The sequence below is a fragment of the Crocuta crocuta genome, unplaced genomic scaffold (assembly GCF_008692635.1).
Source record: "Crocuta crocuta isolate KB4526 unplaced genomic scaffold, BGI_CrCroc_1.0 scaffold376, whole genome shotgun sequence".
In the NCBI taxonomy this organism is placed as follows: domain Eukaryota; kingdom Metazoa; phylum Chordata; class Mammalia; order Carnivora; family Hyaenidae; genus Crocuta; species Crocuta crocuta.
In genome coordinates, this window is record NW_027527388.1 from 4,653,106 (window position 1) to 4,667,966 (window position 14,861).

The window sequence follows — 14,861 nt, forward strand, 5'->3', positions numbered from 1 at the left end:
TAGCATTCCAGAATAAAATAAGCAAATACCACCTACCAACCAGTCAAGTTTTTGATGCAACATCCCTTTACTTCAAAGCTTATAATGAAATTGATTTTCACTGCTTTTTCATTTCAACTTGCAAGCCCCGTGAATAACTACTCTAAAATAATTTCAATTTAGGAATGTTCAGGAACTGGTGAGAAAGTGATAGTGACTGTTTTATGCTTAGCCAAAAGATACTGAATAAAAATGTAAAGGAAAAGCTTGCTGTGTTTAGATGAGAAGAGCCATATGATAAGGAGGCAAAGAGCCAGAACATGATTTTCCATGATAACCAGAGTAATTTAAAACTTTCTTTAATTTTCAGTGGGATTCAACCCTCAGAAAAATGAGGTCTCATTGCCTGGGGAATTGGCAGAGGCTGTAAATCAGATTTGTATGTTTTTTTTTTCCTATAACGTCAGTCATTGATTATGGCTCTCTAGTGAGACAGTCATTTTGATGAGGTATTTTTTAAATATTCAGCAAATCACCTAGATATTTGGAAATCCAGGATAATAGGAAGAATTTTTTACTTTGCATTCAAATGGATGAGATTTTATTGATATTTATTTTGAAGATATGTGTGGATCCAAGTTCTGTGTGTCCTGAAGCTGAAACAATTTGGGAGAGAAGTTTCTTTATGAAAAAAATTATAATATTATAAATATAAAATCTGGTAAGGAAGTATTTATTTAGAAAGATACTAATCACAACAAATTGCAAATCTCAAAAGTTTGAAATGCTAAGATCACAAAATGCAGAAAATTAACAAAATTCTTGTAATTGATGAACTTTCTGATACATTGCTATACTTTTTTCCTATACCTTTTAGCTGCATACTCATTCTATTTCTATGACAATAATTTCAGAATATAATTTTTGATCCAGAGAACAGAAAGATAATTCAGGCTTTTCTTTAGCAGAGTTAACTTATCCTTGCTTATTTTCTTATTGAAAGTTTAGAAAATACTCAGCTTCTCAACACCTTGTTGATGAAGCTCATGTACAATTTTAATATTCTTGCTAAATTTGGGGAAACTTCTTTCAAAGTTTCTTTTATACATTAGTTATGGGATTTCAGGACATTTCAAGATCACTTAGGCAGTGGCTGCTCTGATGGCATTCATTAACCAATTTATCATTAATGGCCTTGTATCACCATGCTGGGTGGGGTGTAGGAAGATTTCTGGAGTCATTCCTGCTCTGGCACAGCTAGCAATAACAACTATCTAGGGAAGTGCCTACAAGCTACATCAATGTATGCCACCAAACCCAAGCTAAATGTACCCCCAACTCAGTTCCCATTAACCAAATCCCTAAAATACCTGCAGAGTACAAAGAGATGGTGGTTTTAACTGATTGTGATTAAAATGCCCTCACCCCCCTCCTTTTTTTTTTTTTTTTGCAGATTTTACAAAACAGGCACAATAAATCCATTTCTATCTCAAGGACAAGGAACTTAAAGCTGGAGGAGTAGATGGAGCATTTTAGTTAATTTTTCTATTTCCTGAGAAATACTCTCTGATCCCTGTAAGACTATGGATCTACCCCAGCACAGATTAAGAACAAATTGTCCCTGGATTTCTATATCCCATCAAGTGCTTATTTTTTTTTCTTAAGATATACATTTGGTGCCTAATTTCTTTCCTTCTTGCCCTGCATGAATTCTCTGCCTTTCTCTATTCAAACTATAGGCTTTCTGAGACTACTAACTGAGTTCTGATAGTTCAGGAAACAACCCTCAGAGGTCAGAGTTTATCTGACCCTCATGTAGGGAAACAAGGCATTCCTTATGAATATGAGAATGGGAAGATGAGACATGCTGTTGAGAAAAGAGAAAAAGAAAATGCAACATCTTTGTCCAGTGAAAGATCAAATATATTATTTATGTTATAGATCACTAAATGTAAGAAACAGATATATTAATTCATGTCTGGATTGCCATTTACTGGTGTCAGTTAATACTTAATCATCTTACGTAAATAAAGCTTTGTCATAATCAAAATCCCATGCTCTTTCAAGACACATTTAATTTAACTTATGACTTAAAAAGAAGTCACTGGTATTGTTCAACAATTTGGCAAAGTGGGAGTTCCCAGTACAATTTTTATTTGAAGGACAACAAAAGATTGGCTTGTTCCAAAATATTGTTATATGAGATGACAAAAAGGATATTTTACTGGAGGGTGTCCTTATCCTATTATGATAATATAAGTTATTTAATTATATGAGGTGTTTGTCATCTTGATTTCTGTAAAGACAGGTCTGAGGGTCAATAACATTGAATGAACACAGTGGAGACAGGATCTTGATGGCAGCAGAACTTTTGATCATAGTTGACAGGGTTGGGGCAGTGTCACAGAAACCAGCTACAGCAGAAATCTCAATTTTTCAACTTAATTTAGTAAACATAAATTATGCACATGTTTGTTTTATGCATTAATTTTCTAGAGTTTGTGGAAAGGTAGCAAACAGGGAATAATGTAATCAGAATTCTTTCTTAAACGTGATTTGATTTTGGGGGGGAAATGGTAGTATGTCATTTAATTAAAAAAGCAGATTGTGACTAAAGAAATCTAAGGGAGGGGTGCCTGGGTGGCTTAGTCGGTTAAGCGTCCGACTTTCGCTTAGGTCATGATCTCCCAGTTCGTGGGTTCGGGCCCCGCGTCAGGCTCTGTGCTGACTGCCAGCTCAGAGCCTGGAGCCTGTTTTAGAGTCTGTGACTTCCTCTCTCTCTGACACTCCCCTGCTCACGCTCTCTCTCTCTCTCTCCTAGAAATAAATAAAACATAAAAAAAAAAAAGAAATCTAAGGGAACCTGTGGAAGCATAAGTATTAAAAGATAAAACTTCTATCAACTTAGTGTAGATATTTTCCCTCTTTAATTTTAAGTAAGGTAAGAGAAGCACTTGAAATGGCTCTAGGAGGTAAAACACCCAATCTAAACTGGCTAAATAATCTACTGTCTCATGCAATCCACTTTCTTCAGGTTTGGCTTGATCCAGGTACTAAAATCAGTTTTCCTCTTTCAACCATGCTGTCTGTTGTGGGGCATCATTTTTTGGCTCCAAATGGTGGCTTCTGCATCTCTGATCTTGTATCTTTCAAGATTCAAATGCAAAAGAAAAGAGAAAATATCTCTTGCTCATAATTCCAGAAAAAATACTAGATTTTGTTCTTACTGGACCTTACTGTCCATCTTGATTAAGTTACTCTCTAGAAGAAAGCAGTGGTCTGATTGGCCAGGCCTGAGTCACATAGCTGTCTGCAGAAAGAAAGATGAAATTGTACCTCGACCCATATGGATGAGTGGGAAAGAAAGAGGGACCCCAAAACAATCCAATTACAGTACTGTTAGCAAAAAAGGGAGAAATGACTGTTAGAGAAAATCAGGTAGAATCTACACTTTGGTGCGCAATGCCAATACATATCTTTCTTCACATACACAAACTTCCAAACATGCTCTAGCTTGACACATAATCACATCCACATCCACGTGTACTCCTGCCCTTCCCAAAGGGAGATAGCTCAGCGGGTTACAGAATCTTACTCTAAATTTAAGATAATTGGATGATGTATGTTTTCAAATAGGTCTGGATATAACACTCATGGTCTGAGAACCTATGGATAAATGCAAAACTTAATCACTTTCAGTGTACTCATAACGTAACTGCTGATTGAAATTGGCTAATTTCGATTTAGAACTCTTACAGAGAGGAGGATAGAATGGTTGAAACAACTGAGAGTTGTCACTGATTCCTTATCATAGCCAGCAGATAAGGAACAATATGGACTTTTTGCTTGGGAAGTAAAGGAAAATCCTTGGTCAGTCTGGCTGCCTCTGGTCCTATCTCTGGATCTCCTAGATTAGTATCCTCGACAGATAATGAGCATTAGGAAGGAGTCCTCTTCTGGTGGATGTGTCTTTAACATCCACTTCTTACTGGGGCAAAGAAGGCAGGGGAGTAAGAGCCACTAGTGCATTCAGTGGCACACACTGACAGCTGGAAATGGCCATGGTGGGAGTATTTATACTATGCCCTGAAATCAGCAAATGCTACGAATCATTGTCCCCTCTCCCTCCAGCCAGTTTTAGCATTTATCAGAACATCACTGAGAGAAGGTCCTAGGATTACTTAGGACTGAAGGGTTGAGTAATCGCCAACTTTTATTTACTAAATCTGAGATTTCTCTAGCAATAGAATTTAAGTATTTAGTTGGCTCTGAGTTTGCAATTCCATGGGTTAAACACCAAATCTGTTTATCTTGTTAAATTAGAGTCTTTCAACTAACTCAGAATCTGGGCAGGGAATTTGTATGTCTTAGCAACCACATTCAGTTTCTTCATTTGCCCAGACCTCAGAGTCAAGGTCTTTGTCTTGGCCTTTGTCTCACAGCACAGTGAACATATGGTCTGCAAGTGAAGAGCAACAACTAAGCAGCTTTTAGCCCCCAAGCTGCAAGCCCACTGAATATTTGCAATTAGAATAATTATCCCCTTTTGCAAGAAGAGAATTCATAACAAGAGATGTTAGGTAGGAATCTGAGCATTAGATATTTTAAAGCACCAGTCTCATCTCATGCTAGGCTTTCTACCTCCCACTTTGTTTGCATTCCTCTGGTTTGGTGCAGAGAATTTTGTTTTCCCAATATTGCAAATCTTCAGATCACTGACCTCTCAGGCATCTTAGATTATAGGGCATTGGCAAAGAGTGCTTCCCTGAGCAGATATGTATATATATACATATACATACACATACATATGTATACATATACATACGTATATGTATATATATACATAAACACATACATATATACATATGTGTATATATACATACATATACACACACACATAATACACACATCTTTATATCTTCCAGATGGGTCAATTTCTAGGAAGTTTTTGCCTTTCATGTGGGAGAAAAATCAAGAGGATAGTATCCTGCAATCTAAATGAAAGAATGTGTATCAGGGAGAAAGAAGTGCTCAATTGTGCTCAGTGTCAGGGCTGATAGATCAATGTACTAAATGCCAGTGCTGGATAGGCCAAAAAGAATGAAGGGGAAAGACTGAGCATTGGATTTGACAATGTGGAGGTCTGTGATGACCTCAACAAGAGCAGTTTTGATGGCGTAATGGGGCAAAATGGAGTAGGTTTAGGTGAGAATGGAAGAGAGGAATTGGAGAAAATGAGTCTTTGGTGGGGTTTTGCCGCTAAGAAGAGCTTTGAAAATTATTTTCACCACTGTTAAGTTTTTGATTGCATGTCCCTGACTATATCTCCTTTAACAAAGAAGGTGTTTTTCCACTGGATCCTTCACATTCTAGTAACTACACTAGTGAGCCCTAATTTATGACCATCTGATGACACCCACGGATATTACAAGAATGAGTTTTAAAAAATCCTTCTACTTTTTTTTCAGTTGGTCAATAGTATTAAGGTGGCTATTAGCTAGGGTTATTGGTTGAGAATTTGTGATAGTTTGTATATCTATTGTCTTGAATTGTTCAGGGTTCTAGAGTTCTCCTTTTAACTCATTCACCGTCAAATTTACCAAGAGACAGTTACCTGATTTCCCATATATATGTGCATATGTACATATAAAGTTTTTTCATTACTAACATGAAGATGAAAAGAATATCTATACAGGGGTGCTTGGGTGGCTCAGTCAGTTAAGAGACTGAGTCTTGATTTCGGCTCAGGTTATGATCTCACAGTTTTAGGATTGAGCCCTGTGTCAGCAGGAAACCTACCTGAGATTTTCCATGTCTCTCCCTCTGCCCCTCTCCTCCCCCTTTCAAAAAAAAAAAAAAAAAAAGGAATATCTATACAATGCTTTAACAAGAACAAAACTATCCTTAATAATTTCAGATTTAATAAAAAATTATAGAAGTTCAAGGCATTACCAATCTATTTACATTTATATCCATTGCATTTAATTTCACTTATTAATAGTTACTGGGAAATCTCATTTTACTTTGCTAAAGTCAGATTAATCAATTTTAAGCTATCATCTGCTGAAAGGTCTAAATTTGAGAATGAATGAATTTACTTAAGCTTTTCTAAGAGCCTTGAATTTTAAAAGCCTTACAGTTTATATATAATAAGGATCAAACCCCCTCCCCCCCACTATTTGTAGATACAGTGTGCATTTCAAGGTAATACCATACTGGCTATTTGCTTGACATTTCTGAAAAGAACTTAAGTTCAAGAAGAAATGAAGAGCAGTGATAATGGAGGGAAACGTTGAACACTATTATTATTCAGCTCAATTCTTACCTCCTACCTCGTGCACACGGTTTTTAAGTAGTAGGAGCTGTTCTTGGTGTTATTTTGCATTTTCATGTGGAGAGGAGGAAATTATCTTCAGTCTTTATGTGACAAAGAGGTGGACATGGATGGGAGAGACAGGGTTGATTTTTTTTCTTTATTCGAAAATCCTCTCCAGTTCCCCTGATAAGGACTTCTCTGCTCTACACAGACATTTCCGCTTTACTCAGCCACTGCTCTGTGTCCAGGACTGTAGCTTCAAGCAGGTGGCAGCTCATCATTATTACTGTCCAGGACCATGAGTAAGGTTAACTTATATTGAGGCAATTATCAGGATTAAATTCATCCTCAGAATGAGGTTGATACTAAAAAATGCCAAATGTTTCAACCTTCTGGCCCTATAGCAAAAGCGCGATCAGATTCCGTACCAAGTTCACTTGCCCTCCTGCACACTGAACATGTCGCATCCTTGATTGTGGCCTCTGCTGTGTGATTATGTTTCATGGGAGCCTGTAGGTGCCCATTTTGGGATACTGACTTCCACATTATTTAATAAGGCTAAGCATAATGCCAGTGCTATTTTATAAGAAAACACAACAGAAAATGATTCCTCTGTTGTTCCTTTCTTCACCGTTAGTCACTGTTTCTAAAGATATTAAATAGTTATATATTGCTAAAATAATAATATTTTCTATAGTGGTAGTAGTGAATTCATTTTCATATTTAATTTTAACAAATTAAATGCACTCCCATATTAGTATAGAAAGATTATGGGGAGCGAATTTGGTATAATTGATAACTATTATGATGATAGTGGTTGTTTTGTGGTTTTGAGGATGTGCTGGAACAGGTGAAGGTATTGAGTCAAATAATATCTCCATGGATTCTTTTTATAGTAATCTCCATCATGCATTGCAGATTTGTTGAATAATATTCATAAGTGCATGGAGTTCTTTTAATCCAGAAAGGACAAATGGCCTCACTACACTAATCTCAGCCTATTAGTCTGATCTAAACTACAATGAACACTTCAAGTTAATCAGATGACAGCAAACACTATATTCGGTGACCAACTTTTGTTGAGCATTTGCTGTGGAACAGGTTCTGTGACATGTATTTTACCTCATTTATTCTTTCAAGCCATCTTGTCAGGACAGTCCATTCAGAGACAGTGAGGTCAGAAGCTAAGGAGTTCTCCCAGGATCACACTGCTAATAATAGGTGGAGCTAGAGTTCTAACCTGGGTGTGTAACTTCCAAGTCCCTACTGTTGACCACCAAGTTCTGTAACCACGCGGGGTTGCAAAAGGGTGAGATAATGGTCCCTGCCTTTAAGCACCTCACACTGGAAAAGGAGACATAGGTGAGTAAATACATCATTGATATCAATGTCGTGCAGTGAGAACTGGAGAGAATGGATATACAGAATGACAGGTGAGCCTACAGGCAGAGGAGGCAGCAGCTGCATCTGGGTAAATCAGGTGGGTTTCCCAGAAGTGAAATCTGAGTACAAAGGAAGAGAAAGGTATTCAAGTCTAAGAGCACAGTTAGTACAGAGCCACTAAAGAGGAAAAGACATTATCATATTATGGAAATCATGTAGTTTGGTATTGGGGTAGAGGTGCTGGTGGCAGAAGTGTTAGAATTAAATACAACAATGCTCTGAATTTACTCTATTGAATAACTGAATATTAAAATAGTCTGTAGGGATCAGGGAGCAGAAGTTAGAGGTTAAGTGACTAAGACAGGACTTATGACTTGCTAAGTTTTAAGCGAGGTCTATTTTTCTAGTTATTTTAATTACTTTGTCAGCATCCTTCAGAATACATCCTTTCTGTAGATTTTTTGTTTCAGGTCAACAACTCTGTGTGCATTTCAGCTAATGCCTCATTATTATGCTAACTGTATTTTCTTTGTTGAAACTCTATATTACAGTGTGTTACTATATATGGCAGGGTATGATTTGCCCTTGCTGAACTTTGGGCCATTACCAGTGGCTTCAGATTGAACAGGGTTATTTTGAGGTCATACACTGATGCCACAAAGGATTGAATTATTTATGACTTTAATATTCACCAGTGTTTCTAGCTCAAGATCCAATATACCACTGAATATTATCTGTCAACAAAAAACTGCATCTGTTCCATTTGTTGATGACCGATAAAAACAAAGCAGGTTGAACTGCTGCTTTGAACTCCATATGGGTTGAATTTCTGCCCAAAGTCCTTCAANAATTAATAATATTTGTTTCTGATATGAAATAGCACCAATCATAATGAATGTATAAAATTAATATAGCTATATGAATATATATGTATACATATAATTTTCCTATATTACTACATTTCTATTCTTATTTTTGCATAATAGAGACTGATTGGGGAGAAATAGGTATCTTCCTGGAACACTAGCTGTAAGTTCCAGTTACATTTTTGTAAACAATCAGGGTCTGACATAAAAAGTATTTCTTTATTAAATTATGAAAGTAAACACCTCTCTCATTTGACCACTTTTTTTCTTGTACTTCTTACATTCAGTAAAGCTTAGGAAAGATGGGTATTAATTATTATGAGAGAAGAGGCAGAAGAAATATTTTATAATAGTAACAGAAATCCCTCTTTCTAAAAGACATCTGAAAAATAAATATATTCATACACTTACAGAATTAAACCTAAGAGATAGAAGACATTTTAGAGTTCACTTTTAATCATTTTAAAAATATTTCTTTTCAAAACTCGACATAAAAATATTTCTCTCTGAGCATCAAACCTGAAATGGGTTTTCATTACCTCACAGTAGTTTTTGCTTTGTACAAATCAGGCAGCACAGGGTATTTCTCAGAACAGTGCTAGAAAATGGAACATCTTAAAGTGTTAATTATTTTTCCCAATGGGTAACATTATATCTGGTAGTTGCATTACTAACCAGTAACCTGGCATAAAATAAATCACAGATATGTCTGATAATATAGCATGAGAGCAAGTGCAGACGAAAGGAAATGACGCAAATCAGGCACCTAGCACAGTGCCCGCAATGTAACACACAATTCCTACATGTTAGTTTCTCATATCCCAGGTTCTGATTACTGTGGCTGCCTAACAGATTATCCCAAAATTTAATGGTTCAAAATAATAATAATAACCACATTTTCTTTCTCATGATTCCTGTGGGTCAGAAACTAGAAATCGAACAGGTCATTGCAGGTTCAACTCTCTCTGATCCATGCTGTCTGAGGCCTTAGCAGAAAGAGCCAAGGGCTGAAGTCTGAGTCATCTGAAGATTCATTTACTCACACGTCTGGCAGGTGCTGGTGAGTATTTGTTGAAGGCTAAGCTTGTTGGCTGGAACTTTCATACATGGCCCCTCTGTGTGGCCTGAGCTTCTTCACAATACAGTGGTTGGGATCTAAGGGTAGCATAAGCTAGATGGGGCAAGGGGGAGGGAGTGGAAGGGAGAGGCTAGACTGAAGCTGTTTTGTCTTTTTGATCTAGCCTCAGAAACCAAGCAGCCTTACTTCACCCATATTGGAATGGTCAAGGGAGTTGTAGAGACTTAAAAAGAACAAATGATCAACTCAACTGTCACTGGAGACATGTGAATATCACATGGTAAGAAGAGCATATGGGGTGGGATACACATTGGCGCAGCCATCTTGGAAACTTGCCAACCTACCAATAATTTTTGAAATAATAAAATTACATTTGAAGCCATACAAATGTGGAGGGTCTGAAGGACTTCATAATTTAATTTTTCAGGAATCCAATGCTTTGGAGAAAAAACTCTCTGGAGTCCCTGAGGAGTAAATGATCTGAGTGAGGCCATTCAACTGATTATTCTAGTGTCAATAGTGGAGCCCATGTTTGCCAGATTTCAATTCTATAGTAATTTATTGTATAACTATTCCATTAAATGTGTCTAGGTTTGTTCATTGATTAGAAAAAGGGCTTAATATATTTAAAACTATCCATCTGTGTAAAAGAAATACAATGCTTATTTATGAGAAATCTGAATGATTGAAACTAATATTGGGGAAGAATGCTTCCTAGCTGGGGTTTAACAAGTGTGTAAATGCTAATGCAACCTCACTTGAACCCGCAAGCAGATCAGGTCTGCTAAAATTTGGATCACACTAATAAACTATATTAAACACTTAATTAGCCATGATTTTACTTGACTTCTCAGAATTTTGATGGGTATCTGGAGGAATGACTTTGGAACTTATGTCTAAAAAAATGGAAGTTACTTTTTCTTCCTTTCATTGTGAGTCAAGCAGAAGCATTATACAATTACTCCATTTATCAGCCTTTTCAAAAACATTTACTGAAACATTTAACTGTTTGAAAACATCATTACAGTTTTTTGTTGTTGTTGAAGTTTAGAGGTCCACCGCCTCTTCTATTTGGCTGTCCTTTTTATTGTTTTATTCTTTGCTGTTTCCAAAACCAACCTTTCTTTTCACACTTTTAAGTCTTTTGCCATCCAAAATCCAAGGTAGCTTTGAGAATTTACAAAAATTACAAAAATGCAGTTGAAATGGCTTGTGCAAGTGGAATGGGGTTGAGTAGGCAGTAAACGATGGATAACTTGTTTTAAGAAGTTTAGGCTCAGACCAGTGCTGCCACTGACTAACTACAAATTTGAGCCTCAGTTTTGCCACCTGCAAGATGGGGATTTTACACACACACACACACACACACACACACACACACACACATACACACACACACACACAAATCTCTAATAGCTTTGTTGTTAAGATTAAGTGAGCTAATTCATAGGATGATACATAGCACATTATAAGAACTCCTATTACCTCGCTCATAAGAGAGTTATGAGTCAAGTTTTTCTTTATTTATGTATTTATTTGTTTTAATGTTTATTTTTGGGAGAGAGAGACAGAGACACAGAGAGAGAGACAGAGTGCAAGTGGGATAGGAGCAGAGTGAGAGACGGAGACACAGAATCCGAAACAGGCTCCAGACTCTCAGCTGTCAGCACAGGGCCCAATGCGGGGCTTGAACCCATGAACTGTGAGATCATGACCTGAGCTAAAGTCAGACGCTTAACTGACTGAGCCACCCAGGTGCCCCAAGTTTTTTTTTTTTTTTTTAAAACACTAACTACATAGAACCAGTCTGCCTAGCAACTCTCTTAATCTCCACTTACATGATCCTCTTCTACAAGAGCTGATCTGTGCCTAAAGGTCTTTCTTGAGAAGTAGAACACAGATAATAGGATAATTTTGAATGAGCAGAGGGGTAAGACAACCTTTTGTTTATTACTGAGACATTTTAGGCATAAAAGTGAACATGAACTGGCTTTTTCCCCCTGAGCTTAGAAAATTCTTCTTCTAATCCTTTACAGCAAAAATAATCAGAGGTAACTCCTGGCTGGTAATTTAGAGCTCTCACTATTTTTAGCCCTGGAAAGTTAGTGAATGGATTTAGATTGTGAGAGGAGTCTCAAAGCCCAGCTCAACTTTTTGGCCTACTAACATTCTATCCATGTGCAGAATGCTGGCTAGTGCTCCTGCAGCTGGTGAGCAGGGAAAGAAAGAAAGAAAGAAAGAGAGAAAGAGAGAAAGAGAGAAAGAGAGAAAGAGAGAAAGAAAGAGAGAAAGAAAGAGAGAAAGAGAGAAAGGGAGAAAGAGAGAAAGGGAGGAAGGGAGGAAGGGAGGAAGGGAGGAAGGGAGGAAGGGAGGAAGGGAGGAAGGGAGGAAGAAGGAAGAAAGAAGGAAGGAAAGAAGGAAGAAAAGGGAAAATGCAAGACAAGCTCTACCATATGAATGGCAATCCCATGGAAAGCATTGCTTGGAACAGTGCTTCAGGAAGAGTGACAGAAATGAATGGAGGGAGGGGAATAACTAAGTGATCCCTGGCATCAAGGTTTTAAGAATTTCACAAGAAGAGGAGATCTTTCACATAATGCAGTTTTTTCTAATTTTAGTCATTCTATAAGCTACACTACCAATTTTGTCATATCCACATACTTCCTATATTATTATTTGATTAATATATATTTTAATGTTTATTTATCTTTGAGGGTGGGGGAAGGGGCAGAGAGAGAGAGAGAGAGAGAGGGAGGGAGGGAGACAGGATCTGAAGCCCTTTCTGTGCTGAGAGCAGAGAGCAAAGAGATCATGATATGAGCTGAAGTTGGATGCTTAACAGATTGAGCTACCCAGGTGCTCCTAAAGAGAGCCACTTTCTAAAATCTTATGTGTATTTAGACAGGAAACTTATTCACTACTGTAAATGGAAAATCAGAATAATTTTCCATGAATAGAAAATAATTATAAAAAATAGTTACAATGAAAATAAAGCAACATTATTAAATCATGGTTAGATATTGTTGTCTACAGAAGATTTTGACCTTCAGGCCTGCTATCTTTTTTTGTTGTTGTTAAAAATGGAGGTTGGCAAATGCTGGAGGGATGTTAGAAATACTTGCTCCAAATGGACACCATTTTTTTGAGGCCATGAGACAAACCGAAAGAGAATTGGAAAGGAGAGCAACTTTCTCACAATGTTTTTGATTCAATAAATATTTATTTAGTCGATGTTATTTAAGTAGTGTCCACAAGGACACCTGGTGGATCAGTTGGTTAAGTGTTCAACTCTTAATTTCAGCTCAGGTCATGATCTCCTGGTCGTGAGATCAAGCCCAGCGTTGGGCTCTGCGCTGACAACACAGAGCCTGCTTGGGATTCTCTCTGTCTCTCTCTCTCTCTCTGAGCCTTCCCTGCTTTCTCTCTGTCAAATAAAGATTAAAAAATAATAAAATAAAATATATCGTATCCACAAACAGGATGGAAATGCTTATGATAGAAATAATGAAAATTTCATGATAGAAATCCAGAAATGATCTCTCTCTCTACTTGTCCCATATTTGGGAAATGGTGTATTGGGTAAGAAGGTGGTCTGAGAGTTGGGTAGACATGGATTTAAACCCTAGATTTGTCACTTAATGGCACAGGTATCTTGGAAAGGTTATTTTACCACTATAATCCTGCTTCCTCATCTGCATTTAAGAAAATACTAAGCACAGTCAACAAATTTTGTTGTGATGATAATGAAGATGAAGATATGTGAATATCAATGTATAGGATGAGCTAAGGAAGGGGACCATATATAGTTTCTTATTGTTTTATTAAGTGTTGGCTTACAGCTTGTCAAGCAAATATACTTTAACTTAATTCAGTTTATTTGGTTTAATAATCCATCCACATTATCTGTCCTTCAGCCAAAACAGTTCTAGCAACCTGATTACAGCTTCTGTATTTCTTTGCTCCTTCTTCCTTCTCCTACTGTTTACTATGGTTGTGCCTCAGTCTTAATTGAGCCTCTCCTCAGTGTTTACATTACTCCTCAAAACCTGTTTATAAGGCTTCAACAATCTCTTGTAGGAAGATGACTTTAAAAATCAGCACCTCCAAATCTGCCCTTCATCTATTTATAGCCCAAATTTTGATTCGATATTTGGCATATTTTGTCACTTCTGATTCAATACACCCAAAATCGGCATATTCATTTCATCCTCTTCTCTTCATCAAGGACCCCACTATTTTCTAATTACTTATGATTGTTGGAGCTAAGTGTGTGTGTGTGTGTGTGTTGTGGAGTCAGAATATTCTGGAATCTTAGCTCTTCCATTTACACATTTAACTGAAAATTACTTGTTAGGAAGAAGTCACTAAATAAATACATACATATGTTTGGTTATAAACTTTTTTTCCTTTGATATGTACATATGTGTATATATTTTGGTCCAAACTTCTCAATAATTCAAGAGAAATGGATAGCGGAAGAAATACTCATAAAGAAACGTAGCCAGCATCCATTTTACATTGAATTTTCTTACCTGACCACCCTAAAGCAAGGAGTTAACATCAGTTGAAAACAAGGTGAGGAATAACGCACATTCATGTGTTCTTTCATGTGCCTTCTTGTGAAATGTTAGTTCTAAAATTAATTCAAATTAGTTTAGATAAGTCTTATCAGTGTGCTGAAAAGTGGCGTATGTACCAAAGAGCAGGGACAAATGACAATGATTGAACTCTGTGGAGGATATGAAGACAGAGCTGCATGTTAGGTCAGGTGTTAGTGGTGAGCTTTGAAAAGAATAAATGATTTTTAATTATTTATGGTAATTTTGTGAACGGTGAGAAAATATGGGAAGGAATCTTAGCAAATTTCATCCAGTATGACTATTATAACAGAAGTCTACAAATTTTTGCAGGCAATTTCCTCATCTCTTTAAAAAAATTATCCTTGGGGTGTCTGGGTACCTCAGTCAGTTGAGTGACCTACTCTTGATTTTGGCTCAGGTCATGATCTCATGGTTCCTGGGATTGAGCCCTGAGTTGAGCTCTGTGCTGACAGCAGGGAGCCTGCTTGGGATTCTCTCTCTGCCTCTCTCCCACACGCATGTGCATGCTCTCTCTCTCTCTCCCTCTCTCCCTCTCTCTCAAAAAAAAAAAAAAAAACCAACCCAAAAATAAAAGCAAAAAACAACTTTAAAAACAGACTATCCAGTGTACTGTTTTAGATCATGTGTAGACACCAAAT

General features: G+C 37.0%; 1 long non-coding RNA gene across 2 annotated transcripts in view; it reads right to left on the reverse strand.

Moving 5' to 3' along the window:
• The window catches only part of LOC144222041 (uncharacterized), a 67,158-nt gene that overhangs the window by 43,162 nt on the left and 9,135 nt on the right, over positions 1-14,861 (reverse strand). The window contains exon 3 of one of the 2 annotated variants that reach the window (XR_013332268.1): positions 12,855-13,046. The exons of the other annotated variant lie outside the window; for it this stretch is intronic. This is a non-coding gene — a long non-coding RNA (uncharacterized LOC144222041). Of the gene's footprint in view, positions 1-12,854; positions 13,047-14,861 lie in introns of those variants that run through there. 2 annotated transcript variants of the gene reach the window in all.